The 13,775-nt window shown below is 49.0% G+C and overlaps 1 protein-coding gene across 1 annotated transcript in view; it reads left to right on the top strand.

Annotated features, from left to right (window-relative positions):
- Positions 1-13,775, top strand: part of SYS1 (SYS1 golgi trafficking protein) — a 32,821-nt gene that overhangs the window by 18,695 nt on the left and 351 nt on the right. The window lies entirely within an intron of this gene.

Below are 13,775 nucleotides of genomic sequence, written 5' to 3' on the forward strand. Positions count from 1 at the left end.
ATGAGTGGGTGGTAAAAACAAAAAAAGATGCTGTGGACCAGAGAAGACACGAGGAGGCGACTTTGGAGGGAAGGCAAGGCGAACACCCCCACCCCACCTCTGTCTGCCTCAGTCCTCTCCTGGCTCCTCTGCCTGCTCAGGCTTCCTTCTCCCTGTCAGCACGATCTCAGCTCTTCCTGGTGGGCTCTGGTGGGCTCTGGTGGACTCTGGTGGACCCTGGTGGACTCTGATGGACTCTGGTGGGCTCTGGGGCGACTCTGGTGGGCTCTGGTGGACTCTGGTGGACCCTGGTGGGCTCTGATGGACTCTGGTGGGCTCTGGTGGGCTCTGGTGGACTCTGGTGGACCCTGGTGGGCTCTGATGGGCTCTGGTGGACTCTGGTGGGCTCTGGTGGACTCTGGTGGACCCTGGTGGGCTCTGATGGGCTCTGGTGGACTCTGGTGGGCTCTGGTGGGCCACATCGGGACCCTCTGTACCTGCCACCTGAGCTCCGACAGCTGAGGCCCTGCTGTGCGCTGGCCACTGAGCCGGGGGAGCGGTCCCTGCAGAACGTGGGCTCCTCAAGGGCAGGGATCTGGGGCTGTTCTCTTTATTGCTAACCCCCCAGGGCCTTAGAAGAGTGCCTGGCTGACAAGATGCCACTAAGCATTTTGTGAAAAAGTGAAAGTAAATGGCATTCTCTATGATAAGGGTAATGGTGAGCGGACTGCTGGAACACTAAGGAGCAGCGTGGGGAGGCCAGGGAAGTCTTCGTAGAGATGGTGACAGATAACAAAGGAAGAATAGGGTCGCCAGGCAAAAGGCCGTGGGGCTCGTGGATTTTCAAATTACAGGTGTGGGAGGGAACTAGGAAGCGGGGTATGTGCTGGAATAGAAGGTAGGAGCCAAGAGGGGCGGTGGCCAAACCTGGGGGAGTGAGCCAGACACAGGCTCCATCACAGGCGGAGAGGCTTGGAGCTGGTCCTGAGAGTCAGGGCCTTGGGAGTGTTCCCAGGCGACGGGGCTCAAGTGGGCCCTGGCGGCTGGCCCGGCTGCCTCTGCATTCTGTTCCAGCCTGTTCTTTTCACCGTCACTCCCTTTCCTCCCTTTGGAAGCTTGGGGGTGCATCCCCAGGGGGGCAGGAGTTTTTCTCCGTGACCAGCTGTCATACCCCAACAACGTCTCCTAAAGCAGCACCCCATATTCAGTCTTGTTCATCTCTTCCATTTACTCAGTAAAAACCATTTATGGGCAGAGCGATACCCAAGGACACGCAGCTGGTCAGCCTTCTGGATTACATCCAAGGCACTTCAGTGAGAAACCACCACTCTCTCTTTTTTCTCTTAGTTGTGGTAAAATACACATAACATTGACCATTAATCATTTTAAGTGGGCAGTTCAGTAGTGGCCAGTACTTTCACATTATTATGCAACTATCACCACCATCCGGCTCCCAGACTCTTTTCATCCCACAAAATGGAAACTCAACCCCCCTTAAACAACAGCTCTCCATTCCCCAGCCCCCTCAGCCCCGGCAAGCAGCATTCTACTTTCTGTCTCTGTGAATTTGCTCCAGGTACCTCATGTGAATGGAATCACACACCATGTGTCTTGCTGTGATGGCCTATTTCATTCAGCGTAATGTCCTCAAGGTTCATCATGTTACAGCTTGTGCCAGAATTCCCCTCCTTTAGGGCTGGATACTATCCTCTTGCAAGTATAGACCATATTTTATCTGCTCACCCATTGGTGGGCACTTGGGTTGCATCCACCTTTTTGGCTTCTGTGAATAATGCTGCTGCGAACGTGGGTGTCCAAATATCTCTCTTCTAGACCCTGCTTTAAATTCTTTTGAGTATAAACTCACAAATAGAATTGCTGGACCATATGGTAATTCTAATTTTAATTTCTTGAGGACCCACCTTAACTTTTTCTATACTGGCTGCACTATTTTACATTCCCACCAACATTTCGATTTCACCACATCCTCACCAAGAGTTGTTATTTTTCATTCTTCCTTCCCTCCTTCTTTTCCACTTTTCTTCTTCCTCCCTCCCTCCCTCTCTTTCCTTCTCTCCTTCTTTCTTTCTACAACAGCTGTACTAGTGGTTGTGGATCTAGTCTTTTTTGTGGTGGTTTTGTTTCACAGAGTGTGTTAGTTGTTCAGTTGTGTCTGACTCTTTGCGACCCCATGGACTGTAACCTCCCAGGCTCCTCTGTCCATGGAATTCTCCAGGCAAGAATACTGGAGTGGGTAGCCATTCCCTTCTCAAGGGAATCTTCCCCACCCAGGGATCAAACCCAGATTTCCTGCATTGTAGGCAGATTCTTTACTGAGACACCAGGGAAGCACCTATATATGGTAAAATTCACCCTTTTTAGTGTACAGTTCTATGGTAAGTGCATGTTATTGTACAAACACCACAGTCAATGTGTAGAACGGTTTCATAACCTCCCTAAATTCTCTTGTGCAATCTATTTGTAGTTAACTCCTTGTCCCACCCACAACCCTGGCAGCAACGGATGTATTTTCAGTCTCTGTAGCTTTACCTTTTCCAGAACATTGTATAAATGGAATCCTATAGCTTATAGACTTTTGAATAGAATTCATTCCCTTAACACAATGCATTTGAGATTTACACATGTTGGGTATATCAGTGCAATATCTCAGCCAGGAAATTGATGTAAATACAATAGACAGACCTAACTAAGATTTTGTCAGTTTTACCTGCGCTCATTTGTGTGTGTGTGTTCCATCACCGTGAACATCTCTCTTGTGTTAATCTGCCCCTCTCCCCACAATCTCATGCCTCATCCCTAGAAATCACTGATCATTCTCCATTTCTGAAATTTTGTTGTTTCAAGAATGTTATGTGAGTAGGATCCCACAGTATGTAACCTTTCGAGATGGACTTTTTTCATTCAGGATAATGCTGTGGAGACTCATCCAAGTTGTTGCAGGTATAACAGTTCCTTTTATAAAAAGAAAAAAAAAAGCATTACAGATTCACAGAAAATTCCCCTCAAATATAATAGAGGTCCTGTATCTCGTTCTCTCATTCCCCACCCACGAAGGGTAACATCTTGAATAACTGTATTCCAATGTCAGAACCACTTGTAGATCCATGTAACCCCCACCACAATCAAGATACAGAAGTGTTCCATCATCCCAGGCTCACAAATGCTGTTTATAGCCACGCCCACACCCTCTTTCCTCTGACCCCTAACCCCTGGCAACCCATCTCCATTTCTATATTTTTGTTATTTCAACAACATTATACTATATAAATGGAATAATACAATAAGTAACATTTCAAGCCTTGTGCTTCCCCCCACCCCCCACTCAAAAGAATGCTCTTGATATCCATCCAGTTGTGTGTATCAATAATTTGTTCCTGTTTGGCTGAGTATTATTCCATGGTATGAATGTGCCATGATTTGTTTAACCATTCACCCACTGAAGAACATTTGGGTTGTTTCTGTTTTAGGGCTGTTACAAATAAAGCTGGCAGGAGCACTCATGTACAGGTTTTACAGGGACATAGTTTCATTTCTCTGTAATAAATGTCAAGGAGGATGATTGCCAGATCACATGGTAAATATGTGTTTAGTTTTTCTAAGGAACTGCTGATCTATTTTCCAGAGGGACTATATCATTTTACATTCCCATCAGCAAGGTTTGAACGGTCTAGCTTCTCTGCATCCTGACCTGCTTTTAGTATGGTCACTAACTTTTAATTAACTGGTATAAAATGGATGCACAGTGCTTTTAATTTGCATTTTCCTACTGGCTATTGATGTGGAGCATATTTTAATGTGTTGCCATCTCTGTATGCTCTGTGGTGAAATGTCTGTTCAAATCTTTTGCTCATTTTCAACTGGATTGTTTGTTTTTTCACTGTTGAGTTTTGAGTGTTTTTTATACAGACTAGATGAGTCCCTTTGTAAGATGTGTGATTTGCAGATATTTTCTTCCCACATCTGTTTACTTAAAAACAAACAAACACACAAACAAACCTGTTTTCCCCTTGTGATGAGAACTCTTTTTTTTTTTGATGAGAACTCTTAGGATTGATCTCCTCTCTTGTATTTATTTGACTGTGCCGGCTCTCCATTGTGGCACGTGGGGTAAAGTGGAAGGCAGAAAGCATGCCTGGGATTCAGCTAAAGATATTTCCAAATCATGTGTTAAAGGTGCAACTTGCTGTCTTCTTGCTGCTTATAGTAAAACATAAGAGGTGGAAGGGAAATGGCAGCAGTTCTCAAGTGAGAGTGATGGAGCCTCCTGGGGAGACCTTTGTCAATGTCTGGAGACATTTCTGGTTGTCAGACCTGGAGAGGTTGCCACTGACATCTAGTTAGTTGAGTCTGGGGATGCTGCTGAATGTTCTATAATGCGCAAACCCCTCTCAACACCACCTCCTCCCTCCTGGAACTTCCCTGGTGGTACAGTGGACAAGAATGCACCACCAATGCAGGGGACATGAGTTCCATCCCTGGTCTGGGAAGACTCCACATGTCATGAAGCAACTAAGCCCATGGACCACAACTACTGAGCCCGAGCTCTCGAGCCAGTGTGCTGCAGCTACTGAAGCCCACACATCTAGAGTCCATGCTCCAAAACAAGAGGAGCCACGTCAAGGAGAAGCTTGTGCACTGAACTGGAGAGCATCCCCTACTCACTGCAATTAGAGAAAGCCTGCAGGAAGCAATGAAGACCCTGCACAACCAATAAATAAATAAAAATAATTATCCTGCCTGAGATGTCAATAGGGCTGAGGTTGAGAAATCCTGAGCTAAAAGGAAGAACTGTTAAACATGAAGGAGCCAGGACTTTGTGGTCGAAAATTCTCAGCCCCTCTACCTGGCAAATGATGGTATATTTAAAGAATGGTTTCCCAGCAAAGCTCAAATCCACAGCAGCACCAGAAAAACATGGTCAAAGGAAAGTGAGAATGTAACTATCAAATCTTTTGTGTGCATCTCAGGAAGATTTCAGGCAATGCAGTAGAGTAGTCTTCAGTCAGATAAAAGACCTCAAAAGGAATGATGGGTGTGCCTCACAGATCCTCTGAATCAAGCAAGAGGAATCCTAGAAAAGCTCAAGGGTGTTGACTGTCAGCCAATTCAGCAGAAGCCTAAGAGAAAGGCTTATCTCAGAGGAATCGCAGGCATAGCTTTTGTCTAATAGCATGGACCTGAATAAGACTCACAGTGACCCACAAGATCTTAAAAGAATTCTATATCCAGAAGTATTCTCACTTGGACTTACAGGGTTAAAGAGAACATAAAATAAGGATTTCTGGTTCTGAACAAGATGGAGTAGATGTATTCCTCTCCACCCACGGCCCCCGCCCCCCCATTGAGTGTGCACATGCTGTCATGTCCGACTCTTTGTAACCTCATGGACTGTAGCCTGCCAGGCACCTGTGTCCTTGGATTCTCCAGGCAAGCATCCTGGAGTGGGTTGCCATTTCCAACTCCAGGGGATCTTCCTGACCCAGGGATGGAACCCAGGTCTCTGCATTGGCAGGTGGATACTATACCACTGAGCCACCAGGGAAGCCCCACCTCTCTCACTAAATGCAGTCTAAAATGCTGCGCAGGCTATATGTGAGACAGCAAAAGAGACACAGATGTAAAGTACAGTCTTTTGTACTCTGTGGGAGAAGGCGAGGGTGGGATGATTTGAGAGAAGAGCATTGAAACATGTATGTTATCATATGTGAAATAGATCACCAGTCCAGGTTCGATGCATGAGACAGGGTGCTCAGGGTTGGTGCACTGGAATAACCCTGAGGATGGGATGGGGTGGGAGGTGGGAGGGGGACTCAGGATGGGGGACACATGTACACTCATGGCTGACTCATGTCAATGTACATGTCAATGTACACTACAATATTGTAAAGTAATTAGCCTCCAATTAAAATAAATAAGTTAATTAAAAAAAAAATGCTGGGCGGGGACTTCCCTGATGGTCCAGTGGGTAAGACTTCGCCCTCCCAGTGCAGGAGGCCCGGGTTCGAGGCTTCTATTCGCAGCCTTTTCAAAGCATGTTGAGCTTTCGGCACACTCTTCTTGAGTCTAGGTCGGTCCACTGCTACTCCCACACTTCAGAGTGCTGTTACAATACCCAAATACCCAAATCCCCAAGCGTGTTAATTTAGCAGTTCAAAACAAGAAGCACTTATCATCCCAAAGGTTCTGGCATCAGGAATCCAGGACTGCTCCAGCTGGGTGGTTCTGCCTCAGTCACTGCTGAAGTTGCCGCCAAGCTACTGGCCAAGGCTCCAGTCATCCTAAGGCTCTACTGGGGTCAGTGAGTCAGTTTCCATGATCACTCATGGATTGCTGGCTGGCCTCTGTTCTTCACTGGCTGTTGGCTGGAGCTTCAGTTTCTTGCCTTGTGGGCCTCTCCATAGGGCTGTTGAAAATATAATAGTTGGCTTCCCCCAGAGTGAGTGATCCAAACGACAGAGAGAATACACACCCATGATGGAAGTTGTGGTCTTTAAAAATTTTTTATGGACATGATGTACCATCTGGCGTGTTTTATTGGTCACATAGAATAACTTTGATAGCGTGCAGAAGGAAGCTATACAAAAGTATGAATAAACAGAAGGCAAGGAACATTGGGAGCTTTTTTGGTGGCTGGTTGCAACATTTCAATTTTATTCAATCAAGATATTTTTCTAATTTCCTTTTGGACTTTATCTTTGACTCGTTACAGGTTATTTGGAAGTCTTGTGTTTTATTTCAAGTATTGGGGTGTTTCCCAGATCTCTTTCTGTTGTTATTTATATTTTCATTCTTTTATAGTCACGAAATATGTTTTTTATGATTTAAATTTTTTAATTTGTTGAGGTTTGTTTTATGGCCCAGAAGATGATGTATCTTGGTGAATGTTTTTGTGCAGTTGAAAAGAATATTTACTCTGCTGGTAAAGTGCTATAAAAATGTCAATCAGAACAGCTAGTTAACAGTGTTCCGGATTTCTGTATTCTTACTTTTTCTTTCTGTCTACTTGTTTCACTGATTACTGAGAGAGAAGCTTTGAATCCTCTAACTGTATTATGGATTTTTCTTTCTTATTTTAGGTCTATTTTTAGCTCATGCTTTTGAAGCTCTGTTACTAGATGTACACATACACATTTATGATTGCTAAGTCTTCTTGCTGAAATGAACAACCTTTTATCATTAGGTAATGTTCCTCTTCATCCTTGGTAACAATCCTTCTTTTGAAGTCTGCTTTTTAAAATTGTTATTTATTTATTATTTTTGGCTGTGCTGGGTTTTAGCTGCTGCAAGCGGGCTTTCTCTTGTTGCAGTGTGCAGGCTTCTCATTGCAGTGGTGTCTCTTGCTTCGGAGCACAGGCTCCAGGTGCGTGGGCTTCAGGAGTTGCGACACGCGGCTCGGTAGTTCTGGCCCGTGGATTTAGGTGCTCGGTAGCATGTGGACTCTTCCCACACCAGAGATCAGAACTTTAGTGTGCCCTGCGTTAGCAGGTGGGTTCCTATCCACTGCACCACCAGGGAAGTCCTCTCTACTGGTATTTAATATTTTTTTGGATTCTGTGCATTTCTTGGCTCTGTGGTCCTTTCATTATTTTTGGAAAATTATTGACCATTATTTCTATTAGTAGTGTGTGTGTGTGTGTGTGGGTGGGTGGGATTCAAATTATGCTGGTGTTAGCTTTGGATCTTCTAGGCTTTTCAAAATACTTATTTGCCTGCACCAGGTCTTGCTTGTGGCACTCAGGATCTTTGATCTTTATTGTGGCATTCGAGATCTTTAGTTGCAGCATTCAAACTCTTAGTTGCAGCAAGTGGGATCTAGTTCCCGGACCAGGGACTGAATCCAGGCTGCCTACACTGGGAGTGCAGAGTCTTAGCCACTGGACCACCTGGGAGATCCCTCTTTTGGGTTTCTTTGTTTTGTTTCACTCTTTCCTGTTTCCATTTGGGTAGTCTCTCTTGACCTATCTTAAAGTTTACTGACTCTTTCCTCAGCTGTGTTGAGTTTACTGATAAGGCCTACAAGGGCATTCTTTGAATCTGGTACATGTTTTAAAAATTTCTAGAATTTTCCATATGACTCCTTTTTATACTCCTCTCTGCTAACAGTCCCCTTCTGTTTTTGTAGGTTGTCCATATTTTCCAACACAGTCTTTTATATCCTGTTTTAGTTGTTTAAATGTTCTGGCAGATAACTCCAGAGAGTTATCTAAGTCTGGAGTCTGGTTCTGTTGATTGCTTTGTCTCTTGACAAATAGGGTTTTGTTTTGTTTTGTTTTTGTTATGTTCCTTTTTATGTGTGTGTTGTAACTTTTTTATTTCTGAACATAATGTGTAGAACAGCAGAGACTGAGCTCAGTATTATTTTTGCTTGGAAATCTTTATATCTCTTCTTCTTAGGCTGTTAGTGTAGAGAATTGAGTCAATCTTGTCAGGAGTTGAACAAAATTTGGTTTTGGTTTGTTTTATTTGTTTCTATGATTACTTTTAGTGTCTGTGACTCCCATAGATTCTATCCTCTCATAGTCGCATCAGGCCTTTAGCAATAAAACTTGTAGTTGATCTCTTCTTACCTGTTTGCATGGAGACATTGCTTTTCTCCAACTTCATAGGTGTGCCAGTGCCTATATCCTACTTCTTGGAGGTGACTGCCCTTCTCTGGAATAATTCAGGTTAATCAGTTGCTCGGCAATCTCAGCTCACTGATGGGGTCAACAAAACTAATAATTTTACAAATTACCTAACAATTAAAAAAATTGTTTTTAGTGTGGTAGGATGCTCTTCCCAGCTTTCAGCATCCTAGATGGAAGCCAGAAGTATAAACCGTCTACTCTCTCACTGCTCCTTTTAACTCCTGCCGTCCACGCTTAGGTCTGCTGCCTGGGTGACTTACACCCTTTCAACTTCAGTTCAGTTGCTCAGTTATGTCTGACTCTTTGTGACCCCATGAACCGAAGCACGCCAGGCCTCCCTGTCCATCACCAACTCCCAGAGTTTACTCAAACTCATGTCCATTGAGTCAGTGATGCCATCCAACCAACTCATCTGTCGTCCCCTTCTCCTCCTGCCTTCAGTCTTTCCCAGCATCAGGGTCTTTTCAAATGAGTCAGTTCTTCGCATCAGGTGGCCAAAGTATTGGAGTTTCAGCTTCAGCATCAGTCCTTCCAATGAATATTCAGGACTGATTTCCTTTAGGATGGATTGGTTTGATCTCCTTGCAGTCCAAGGGACTCTTAAGAGTCTTCTCCAACACCATAGTTCAAAAGCATCAGTTCTTCGGCGACTCAGCTTTATTTATAGTCCAACTCTCACATCTATACATGATTGCTGGAAAAACCATAGCTTTGACTAGTCGAACCTGATTGGACCTTTGTTGGCAAAGGCCCTTCCAGCTTAGCCCCTAAATTATTTCTAACCTGGCTGTTTCCCCCACCTCCACCCTTTTATGTGGCAAATACCTGGCAAACAGAAGGGACAGAGAGGTTCCTGATCTGTTACCATGCTGCGGGCAGCTCAAAATAATCCATGTATTCCTGTTCTCAAGGATAGGCCTGAAAAGGGGGAACTGGGCTCTTAGCCACTGTACTTTTGACTTGGCCTCATTCCTCTGTGCTCAAAACTGGGACCAAGTATCTACTCCATCCATTAATGAGTGAAACTGACCAAAATATTTCTTGGAAGATGAAAACTGCGACAGGATCAAAGGGGAGCAGACTGCGAGTCGTGGTTTTAAGCACAGGCTGTGGAGCCCTGTGCTGTGCTGTGATGGGTCGTGTTCGACCCTTTGCGACCCCTTGTACTGTAGCCCCCCAGGCTCCTCTGTCCATGGAATTTCCCAGGCAAGGATACTGGAGCAGGTGACCATCTCCTTCTCCATGGGATCCTCCCCCAGGGATTTAGAACTCATGTTTTTTGGGTCTCCTTCACTGCAGACAAATTCTTTGCTGCTGAGCCACCCTGGCTTTAAATTCCTGCTCCATCACTCAGTTGGACAAGTCCCTTCACCTTTCTATGTCTCAGTTTCTGTACCTGTAAAATGGAAGTGAAAAGCAGCATTTACCTCACAGGATTATTAAGAGGAATAAAAGAGTTAATACATGCAAAGCACTTAGAACAGTGACAGGCACATAATAAGCTCTGTAGAAGATTAGCGCATACTTCCTATAATTTCAGAAATTCGTGGAAGAAAGCAGTTGCCTCCATTTCTCAGGAGCGATTACAATCAAAACAGCTAATGTTTACTGAGCATCTCCAGAGTGCCAAGACTTGCACTTAGCATTTTTTATGAATTATCTCACAGGAGGTAGGGATTAATTATTCCTACCTAATAGGCAAAGAAAGCAAGGATCAGAGAAATTGTTTACACAGCTGGCTAGACACCAGAGCTAGGTTTACAACTCAAGAGGGCCTGGTTCCCAGGCCTGTGCTCCTGACTACTGCACTTGTTGCTGGCCACAAACTAGTTTCCTTGCTTGTAAAATAATGGGAAAGTTGCCTGCTGTATTTATTTCCCAGGATGGTTTGGAGGTCTCAGTACAATAGGAGAGGCAGAACTTTAGGTATTTGTACAGAGTGCTGATCCCCTGACAGAGAAGCCTGAATGGGTCACAACTCTTCACACACAACCCCCCCCCCCCGCCCCACGCTCTGCTCCTGCCTACTGTATGCCCTTCCCCCTCTTCTCCGCCAGTTGAACTCATTTAAGACTCAGCTCACATACCAGCACCTGCTTTTCATTCTGACAAAGGAGGGATTTAAGCTTAGATATCAGCACCCGGATTTTATCAGCACCCGGATTTCATTCTCACAAAGGGTGGCGCAGCAGACCTGTGTGTTTCTCAAACATTTATTTATTTTAAATTGAAGGATAATTGCTTTACGGTATTGTGTTGGTTTCCGCCAAACATCAACATGAACCAGCCATAGGTATACACATGTCCCCTCCCTCCCCATTTCACCCCTCTCGGACCTGCGTGTTGAAATGACCATGTGGGTCATTGGTTAGTGCTCTGGACTCTACAGTGATGACTCACTGCTGTGGGGGACGGAGCGTAGCAGGACCAGGGAACCAGAAAACCAGAGAGAATGGAGCCGAGCGAGGGTTGGTGGTGGAAACGGAGACGAACGGTGGGTTGCGAAGATTATTTGGGAAAGAGAATCGAAGTTAATGGAGATGTATTTTAATGTGGACAGAGAAGGACAGGGAGAAGGCAGGGATGACTCCTAGTTTCTGGCTTGCTCGTGGATGTTTGCTGAATGAAGGATCGAGTAACCCCACGGCAGAAGCATCTCTGACCGACGGCCCCGCACCCCGAACCGGGAGGTTTCTGGATCTACATGCGGGCGCAGGGTGGAAGGGAGGAGGAGAACGAGAATGAACAGAGAGCCTCGGTCTAGGAGGAGCGTCTGGCCCTAGACTGAGCCGGGAGGCACCGCGAGAGGGGCAAGCCTTTCCCCTCTGGGCCCACGGTTTCCGTCTCACTCCTCCACCCGCGCCGGCCGGGACGTGCAGCGCCCCTCTCGGCACTCTGGAGGACTTGGCTCCCCGCCGGCGTCAGGGGGCGCGGCGCAGCGGCCCACCCCTCCACCCCCGACCCGCCCTGTCCCGGCGCCCACCCCGCCCAGTGCTCTGGAAAGCTGGGCGGCGGCTCTGATCGTCCCAGAGCCAGGAACCGTGGGCTGTGGGGGTGAGTCCCAGGGGCAGGGGGCCCCCGCCGCTGTGCACCTGCCTTGATGGGCAGCCGCGGGTCCCCAGACCCTCTTCCCGCGCGAGCGCCTTCTCGAGGGGTGCGCGCCTCAAAGTGCGGAGCGTGGCCGAGGGTGCCGGGGAGTCCGGGTGTCGGCGCGCGGAGGTTGCGTCGGGGCCCCCGGGGGGTCGGGGAGCGGCGGGGTTCGGGGGGCCGTGTCCCCGCGGGCCGGCGGGGCGCAGCAAGTGTCCTGGAGTGCGCGGAGCCGGGCGGAGCATCCAGGGGGCCCGGCGAGTGGCGGGGCGGCGGGACGCGTGCCTGGAACTTTTTGCCCGCCCTGGAACTACGAGCGCCCGCGCCCGTGGGGGCTCCCGGCGGCCGCCAGGCACCCTGCGAGGAGCGCGTGTGCCCGCCGCCGCCCCTCCCCCACTTCCGCCCGCCGCCGCTTCCTCGTTCCCGGCTCCCGGGGCCCGTCCGTCCCCGGGGAGACCCGGCGGCGCAGCCCCACCCCGGCCGGCGCGGCCCGCTCCCACGCCCCCGCCGCCGCCGCCGCGCCGGAGCGGACAGTCTGAGTCAGCGGGGGCGCCGGGCGCGGCAGGTAGGGGCTCCGCGGGGCGGGCGCAGGTGCCGCGAGAGGCCGGGGGTCGGGGGTGGGAGGCGAGCGGGAGTACAGTCCCCGGGGGCCCCCCTCCGTCTTCCCGGCTTCCCCCAGGGTCGCGGCGTGTCCCCTTTTAGGGAATTCTTTCGCTCGCACTGACTCCACTTTGGGTGGGGCAGGACCGAGAGGGAGCTCTCTGCACCACGGGCCGGGCCCCTGGCCGCCTTCGACCCCCCAAATCTTTCCAGCTCCCTCCACCCCTCTCCCCTGCACCTTCAGTTACGTAAACAACCCCCTTCCCTTCCCCGGCCCTTAGCTCCGCGGCGCCCCGGGCGGGCAGCCCCCTCCAGTCTCCGGGGATTGAGGGGGAGAGAGAGAAAGAGAGGGGGGCGTCCCGGAGCCCGTGGTCCCCTCCGGTTCCCCAATCCTCTTGCTCGCCCTTCCCCGCCCCCCCACCCCCTGCCGGAGCAGACAGCCCCAGGGGCCCTGGGTATTTTTAGCGTTGTGACCTGGGCGGCAGCACTAAGAGCCTTTCCCAGGAATCAGCGTCAGTGTCTCCCTCCTTCGCTGCCAGCTCTGGCCACATGGTCTCCCTCCACTTCCTTGGCCCTGCCTGGCCCCTCTGGGGGTTTGGATCGCTCGTGGCCCACCCTTAGCGCCCAGTGGACTGGCCAGGATCTCGGATATGCCGAGTCCAGATGAGGCGGGGAAGGCAGTCTGCGGAGGATGACGATCTGGTCCTCCAGCTAGATACTGCCTTGCCTCCGGTGATGGGCTCAGGAAGGGATGCGGAGCGAATCGGAGTGAAGGGGGTTCTGGAAAGCTCTCAGCACGGGGGGCTAGAGGGCCTGGGCTGAATCGCACCCTTCCAGTTGCTACTCGCTGACTAGTGGGGAGATCGGCCAGTGAGATGTGTCAGAGAGGAGCGCAAATCAAGAGCTGTGGGAGGCAGAGAAGAGATGATGTCCTCTAAATAGCTCGGGGACCGCAGAAGGTTTTTACAGAACACCCTCAGGAGCTGTGCCTTGTGTTTAGAGGCAGGTAGGAGGACGATGCCATTTTCAGATGCGGAGACTGAGGCTAGAAAGATGTCTTCCTTAAGGACAGAGCCAAGTCTAGAAGTCAAGTCTGTGACTTAAGAGCAGGGTTTGGAGGGGATGCAGGTGATAGTGTGTGTGTGTGTGTGGAGAGAGAGAGAGAGAGTAGGAGGAGGGTGCTTTAGCTTTTGTCTGGTTTTTAAAGGATGGTGGGGGAGGGGGGGAACCGGAGTTGCAGCACTGGAGGAAGGGACCTTCCTCTCTGAGATTCTGTCCTCTCTCCCCGCCTTCCGAGGAGAGGCTGGGTCCATTAAGCGGAAAAAATGCCTCCCCCATTTGAGCTGAGCCAGCCCCTCCAGCCCCTCTCCGAAGGGCATGATCCTGAGACGTGGCCATTGGCTGTGTTCCCTGAATACAGAGGAGCCTCTCTTGCTGTGCCTGGAACTAACATCCCCTTTG

Source organism: Muntiacus reevesi, chromosome 2 (assembly GCF_963930625.1).
Source record: "Muntiacus reevesi chromosome 2, mMunRee1.1, whole genome shotgun sequence".
Classification (NCBI taxonomy): Eukaryota; Metazoa; Chordata; class Mammalia; order Artiodactyla; family Cervidae; genus Muntiacus; species Muntiacus reevesi.